The sequence below is a fragment of the Gekko japonicus genome, unplaced genomic scaffold (assembly GCF_001447785.1).
Source record: "Gekko japonicus isolate JY-2015 unplaced genomic scaffold, Gekko_japonicus_V1.1 scaffold636, whole genome shotgun sequence".
Lineage (NCBI taxonomy): Eukaryota > Metazoa > Chordata > Lepidosauria > Squamata > Gekkonidae > Gekko > Gekko japonicus.
The window spans coordinates 693,530-701,302 of record NW_015171523.1 but is presented as its reverse complement, the minus strand read 5'-3'; positions in this window follow the sequence as shown (position 1 = coordinate 701,302).

Sequence of the window (7,773 nt, the reverse complement as noted above, 5' to 3'; positions counted from 1 at the left end):
AATCTACTAACCATGGTCAACCTTGCTTAGCTTCCGAGATTTGATGAGATCAGGCTAGCCTGGGCTATCAAGGTGAAGGCAAAAAGAGAGAGAGGGATAGAGACTAACTCAATAAAGGAAGCCACGTCCCTCAGTTTGCAAGGCCTGAACAAGGCTGTTAATGATAGGATGTTTTGAAGGTCATTAATTCATAGGGTCAACATATTTTGAAAGCAACATGACAGCACATAAAACACAGAACCTTATTTATTGCCAGCATTTGTCTTTCTTCTCCTTGCATCATTTCTCCCATATTCTCAGGAATTACGAAGAAAAAAAAATGTGGGTCAAATCATTTGCCCCACATTAAATCATTTTAAGATCTCCACAATGACATGTCTCATGCCACATGCATTATATCCTTGGCCATGAATGAATTTATAAAAAACAAAATATTTGATAAAAGAATGTAGTGCATTTCACAAACAAGAATTACATGATGAGCACTATATATTTTCCAAGATAGAGGCACTAACTACTGAGGCAAGATTGAGATACTACTGATCATTCAAGAAACATGTGTAGCATGCTAAGGTTATCTTTTCTTAAAAGGACCTGTTCACAACACAAGAACTGAGAACATTTTACCTAACAATGAATCAGGTATAAAACCTCCTTCCACAGTCTTTGAGATTAAAAGATAACTACTAAAGTCAACATGATCTTCTACTATGCATTTCCTTCCTATATTTATAGGATATACACAGCAAAGATGCCAGGGTACAACATTTCTAGGAAAAAATCTTTTCATCCTATTTTTCAAGACTGTATTCATTTAAGATGCTAACATATATCTTCTGATCTGGTTTTGTAGATACTGTACTTGCCAGAGGCTTAACACAATAGTGGAAGACAGTATGGAAAGGATCAATAAACCAGCATTACCTTTTGTGACAGTGAATCTCTACAGGACACTCTGGTTTAATTCTGTCTTCTGTGTTAATACATACTCTACCAATGGAAAAGTGATTAATGATGGCTAGATCTTGAATTGCAGAACACCATCTACCAGTCAAATATCTGACTGTGAGAATGATGATGATGATGATGATGATGATGATGATGATGCAACAAAATGAGTTGAGGCATTAAGAAAACAAACCTCTGTCTTCAGTCACCTTTCTGAATTAAAAAGAGGAAATGTTTTCAAACTAAAGTGCATAAGAAGGAAGGATATTGTAATGCAATGGGAAATAAATAGGAAGGCTGTGAAAATGCACATAGCAACAAAGAGATAAAAGAATTAGAAGGAACAGCAGAGTTGAGCCAACTTCAAGGTGAATGACAAGTTCACAGAGGAGATAAGATGCAGTATGGCATTTGAAGGATAATCAAAACTATTTATGAAGTACTAGATAGATATTATTATGCCAATGATAGGACATTTTGGAGGTCATTAATTCATTGGGTTGCCGTAACAGGCTCATCTTTACAATACAATAAGGATATCTTTCAACGTCCACTTACAGGCATATCTCACTCTACTAACATGTCTCCTGCTCTGTACTTGGCCCTGTACAGGCAAACAAAAGGGGAAATATTTTGTGACTGTTTCCTACAGCCTAAATATACACTATGTATTAATGGACAAAATGTATACAAGCAACGCTGGAAAATTATGATTTATTACTATCTAAGCTGCTGAAAAACAATGTTTATCATTCTCTTGTTCATGGATACATTCACAAACCAACGAGGGCCACAGAACTAAAAGGAGTCTGTTGTCTTACGTTTAATTTAAAAAGGGAAAAGAAATCTAGCCAGGCTTCTAAAGATGCGATTTTGCCACCTCAAATAAACTAGTTAGCACAAGACTGTATAATACACAAACAGTTTCTATTGTAAGAGGGGGGAATGGAATCAGCACCAAAACTGCAGCGAGTCTAACATAAACTGCATAATACAGCTTCTATGCTAACCTGGTATGCAACCGACTATACCATACTGACTACCCACTGATGCAAAAATGTCCTCTTAAATATAAATTGGCATTAATATTCTTATTCTCCTTGAAATTGTCAACCTCAAAGCATAGACTACAACAGAATAAAGGCCATGACATTTTGTGTATGTGTGCCATTTACTTGATGTGGATGCATCAGATCTGTTAAGGTTAACAGGAATTAAACTCATCTTGAGAGGACGAACTACGTAATGTGTTTCTTCTGGTATTCTTGTTCTGTCCTACCTCAACCGCCACATTCTGAATCCAGAACCTAATTTTAATATGATATCATTTTATATATAGGGATATTAGATGTGAGTGATCTAGCATGATCAACATATCGTACATCTCCAATAAAGTTCTTAGAGTTCTTTGAGAAGAATTCCATGTTTTTGATATATCAGGTCTGGAGCTTAAAAAGTAAAATTGTCGAAAGAAAGATTTATGGGCTTTACAGTGCATAATTGATAGGCAGTAATAAATAAATCTCTTCTTATATATAATTGGGAAGTAGGGTGGCACTATATGAACATTCCACATGCTTCCTAATCAGTTGGCTCCATGATGTGTCACTCAGAAGCTTTCCCTATCACTGGCTGCATTGCCTGAGTCCTGCCCACAGAAGCTATGCCTGCCAAAACTTACCTCAGAAGACGGTTGCTTCACTCCAGTGAACACAGGTACTGTCTTTGCTTTTCTTGCTAGATGAGGATTCATCCCCTCAGGGGACAAAACCCACTGTCTTTAGCCTCCAAGCCAGATTTGCTGAGGCAACACTTTCCAGAATGGGGGGAAAAAACACCAAACCGCCAAGGAAGCCAGAGTTTGGGGAGGGGAGAGGCCTCAGCAATAGAATGCCACAGAGGCCACCCTTGAAAACATTTAGTTGTTCCAGGGTTGTGTGTCTCACGATGTGGGGCTAGGCAGGGGCGAGGCAGTCAGGATCCAGTACGAGGACAAGAGCCAGTCACACCAGAAAACAAGTCCAAGGCACAAAACAAGAGTGGGGTGGTCAAGGTACAGTCCAAAGTTAAGAGCCAGGCAAGCAAACCAACCGGGAAACCAAGTTCAAAGCACAAACCAGAGTCCAAGAGCCAAAGAGTCAAGCATTCGGGGTGCAGAGTTGAAGCGTAGTCGTTCAAGCTGAGGTCAAGAAGCCGAGGAAATCCAGACAGGAACCAGGAGTCAGAATCACGAGTGAGGAGGTGCAGAACTTCGTCTGAAGAGACTAGTTGCTGGCAAGATTTGTCGGCGTGAGTAAAATAGCCCTTAAGCCTGCTGGCAATTAGCCCAAGCAAGTCCCAGCTTCTGTTAATACTCGGGGCTGAATGAGCGCCTGCCACACATGCGTGCCTCTCATCTACCGGGTTGCCATATCCTGTCGGTGCTGTTCCCTCAAGCGGGATACCGGTGGGGGTGAATCAGGAGAACTGTCCGGGTGTGCTTCTGCCTCAGCTGTTGCTGGGGTAGCCTCTGGAATCTCGGCCCTGTCAGGTGTGGGAGTTTCCGGCACTGAGAGCTCATTCCCAGCAGCACTTAGATCTTCTGATGGGGCTGCTTGTTCACACTCAGCGGGAGCCGCTTGCTCGTAATCAGCAGGAGCCGTGACGGGGGGGGGGGGGAGAGATCTGTTGTTTGGAGATCAGTTGTGAAGTAGGGTGATACCAGATGACAGAGATCATTGTTGCCAATCTCCAGGTGAGGGATGGAGATCACTCAGAATTGCAACTGCTCCAGATGGCAGAGATCAGTTCCCCTGGAGAAAATGGTGGACTCGGTGTCTTTATACTCTGCTGAGGCGCCCCCCCCATGGCAGCCAATGTGATGTAAAAGTCAGGGCTTCAGTGCACAGTAGAGGCTGCAGGTGGTGGGGGGAGATGGAAAGCTGATGACTGAGGGAGAAATGAAGGTAGGTTGATGATTGGCTGGGAAGGAGATAGGGTTGCCAACTCCAGGTGGGAAATTCTTGGAGATTTGAGGGATGGAGCCTGGAGCGGGTGAGGTTTCAGGGGGGGTGGGATCTCAGACAGGTACAATACCAAAGACTCCACCCTCCCAACCAGCCATTCCCTCCTGGGGAACCATTGTTGCCAATTTCCAGGTGAGGGCTGAAGATCACTCAGAATTGCAACTGCTCCAGATGGCAGAGATCAGTTCCCCTGGAGAAAATGGTGGACTTTGTCATTATACCCTGCTGAGGTCACCACAGCAAATTGATACTGAGTGCCCAAGCCCAGGGCAATCTCCCAGAGCCTCTTTCTAGAGCTCATTGTATTTATTTCCACAACGGGCCTTACTATTAATAATAATATAATGATAAATAAAATAAGCAGTATACTGCCATCCCCAAGCACACAGAAATATCCCTCTATATTACTGTAGCTTGTTCTGTCAAAGATCATTTATTGGAATTGCATGATCCATGCAGAGGAACAGTCATCAGGGTCAGCAGACTGGAGTGAAGATGAACAGCCTTGAGAGTCAACAGGCTGGAATGAGGAGGGACAAGGGGGTTGAAATTTCCCCCTCTCCTCAGCTGAAGAGGAAGGAGTTAATTTAAACTCCTTCCCTTGTTTACTCCAGCTCTTCTGTCCTTCAACAGGAACCTGTTCCTCCATATTGGTCCTATGACTATGGGAATTATCTTTCCAGGAGTCAGAAAGAGTTGCAGAGGGCTGTGGGAAAACTTTACTTTCCACTACAGGAGTGGTAGGATACTGCCCAATATTTATTCTAAAACTTTGAAAATAAACCTCTATTAGCACACACACACAGACATATTTGTTCTTCTACTACAAGTGTTGAGGTTAAGAAAAAATTAGGTCCTAACTAAGGGGGCAGGTATGAAGCTACCAATAATGTATTTCAAGTTTGGAGACAGGGTAGACTTACCCCTAGTTTTGGTAGGACACTTACTGGAGGCAATTTTAATCAGAGTTAGGATTATTTGAAAATAAAGAAATAAGTAAACTGTGTCTTTCTGTGTTATTAATTTTGTATAAAGCTTTAGAATGAATACATAAATAAACATATATATTTTTTAAAAATAGATGGGCAGAAAAACTTGACAGGCACCTTAAGGTAGCTAGTTTGGTATAGTGGTTAAGTGTGTGGACTCTAATCTGGGAGAACTGGGTTTGATTCCCAACTTCTCCACTTGCACATGCTGGATGACCTTGGGCAAGCCATAGTTCTGGCACAGCTGTTCTTGAAAAAGAGCAGTTTCTGTCAAGAGCTGTCTCAGCCCCACCTACCTCACAAGGTGTCTGTTGTGGAGAGGGGAAGGGAAAGGAGTTTGTAAGCCTCTCTGAGACACGTTTGGGTAATGAAGGGCGGGGTATAAATCCGATCTCTTCTTCATTGACAGGGAATTCTGCCAGCTGTTTATCAGCTACATGGCCAGGGGGACATAGGATTCCTGGCAGGATTATCTATCTATCTATCTATCTATCTATCTATCTATCTATCTATCTATCTATCTATCATCTATCTATCTATCTATCTATCTATCTATCTATCTATCTATCTATCTATCAGCTGTCTTTCTCCCTTGAGGAACGCAAGGCAGCTTTCAATATAAATAAAAAATTATTAAAACACACAAAAAATGAACAGTTATAAAACCCATAAAAGTCAACAGTAGAAAAACTCCAAATAGTCAACAGTAAAAAAACTCCAAAAAGTCAACAGTAGAAAAACTCCAAAAAGTCAACAGTAGAAAAACTCCAAATAGAGCTACCTATAATAAAAGCTGAATAAATCAAAATGCAATCCTAAATAACACTGTCTTCAACTGCCTCTTGAAGATTGACAATGAGGGGGCCCAGGCACATCTCTCTCAGGAGGTTGTTTCATAATTGTGGGTTGCCACAGAAAAGGCCCTCTCTTATGTACCTGCCAAACAAGCATCTTTCATTGGTGGAACCATCAGGAGGGCATTTCCCTGTGATCTTTTTTTACTAAAAGGAGCTGAAAAAACATTTAGGCAGACCAGTACAATTATATCTAAATGTCTTAATATTATCAATTATGCATGCTGCCATTGCATTAGGTTCAATAAAACAGAAAAACAACAACGTTGCTTACCATTCACAAGGAACATTTTGAAGCTTATTTTTTATATTCTATGAAATACGCTGATGCAGGGGTCTCATGGAGGGGGAGCGCTCCGGAGCCCCGCTCCGGGAGTGACCAGGCCAGGGGGCGGGGTGTCACATGACCAAGCCCCGCCCCCTGCTCCCAGCAGCCCCGGCCACCCCTCTTCGCGCTTCCTGGGGCCCCGGTGCTCCGGCGCCCAGGGAGGCCCGGCCACCTCTCCCTGCGGTTCCCGGGGCCGTGGCGCCCCGCGGTGCTTGGGAGGCCTGCCCACCCCTCCCCCTGCTTCTCAGGGCCATGGCGGAAGCACCGCGCGTCCCCGGTGGCTGGAGTGGGGGCACGGGGTCCCTCCAGCAGGGGCCATGCCGAGACGGTGGCAGCGTCTGTAGGGCGGTCAGGGCCTCCAGGTGAGTCAACGGCTGGGGGTGGGGTGGGTGGGGAGCCTGGGAAATGGCAACCAGGGCGTGAGATGGAGGCCCGCGGGGAGCCCGCCTGAGGGCGCCGCCTTCCTTCCTTCCCGCACTGCTATCCGGGCTCCCTCAGGCGGATCACGTCGGAGCGGAGGCTCAAAAACTCTGCGCTGGCTCACTCTCGGGCCGCCCCGCTCCCGCTTCCGAAGGCCCAGCCAGGGAGTGCCCGGGGAGGGGGGGAGCGGGCTGGGCGAGGGGCTGCCTGCAGCCGAGGGAGAGGGGGGCTTCGGGCGGCAGGCTCCTCTTCGCCGGCGCGGCTTTGGGTCCCCGGCCCGGCCAGGAGCTCCGCTGGGAAGCAGGAGGGAGCCGGGGGTGGGGGGCTGGATCCAGCGCGCAGCAGGCCCAGGAGCCCTTTCCTGAGCAGGGAAGAAGCCCTCCGGCTGCTCCCCCCGCCACCGCCAATAGGCGAAGCGCGCCCCGGTCTTGCTCTGGCCCCAAACGGGGCGGGCGGGCGGCTCTTTAGCGAGGGGAGCTTTTCCTGGAGCCTTCCCCCTATCACTCACGTGCCCGCCCGCCCGCTTGGTGAGCCCCGTGTTGGGACTTTGCCTCCGGCGGGAGCTGCGCAGGGCTTCGGGGCGGCCGGGTGGTGAAGAGGCGGGCTTGGGATTGGGCAGGAAGGCTCTCCCCTCGGCCGGCCGGCTGGCCTCAGCCACAGACTGCCTGGCACCGCCCCTGTGGAAGTGGGAGCTGCTGACCTGCCACAACGGGCACGACCGGTGGGATCGTTGGCTTTGCAGAAGTTTTCTTTGCAATACACTCTCAGCGTGCTGCTGCTTCAGGGACATCCAGGCATGGGGGTGGGGCTGCATAAGAGCTCTGTCTTGCGGGTGCGCGAGAACCGTTGTGGCCGGGAAGTTTTTTCAGGACCTCAGACTGCAACCGAGTGGCCGGGTCCTTTTGGTGTAAGGGCAGAAGCCTGGAAGGGCTCGGTGGAGTCTGACTTGGTACCAGGCGGCTCCTTCTGTGCGGGGATGGGGTAGCCTGCCTTTTATTCTCCTAGCTCACACTAACTCAGCTTAGAGGGAACACCGGCTCTCAGGCTTTGGTACCAGGCGGCTCCTTCTGTGCGGGGATGGGGTAGCCTGCCTTTTATTCTCCTAGCTCACACTAACTCAGCTTAGAGGGAACACCGGCTCTCAGGCGTTGCTAAAGAGGTTTCCGTGCCCGAGAGCAGCTGAGCGAGAGGGACTGAGCTTGTGCCCGGGTATCAGGCGGTTTCGTATG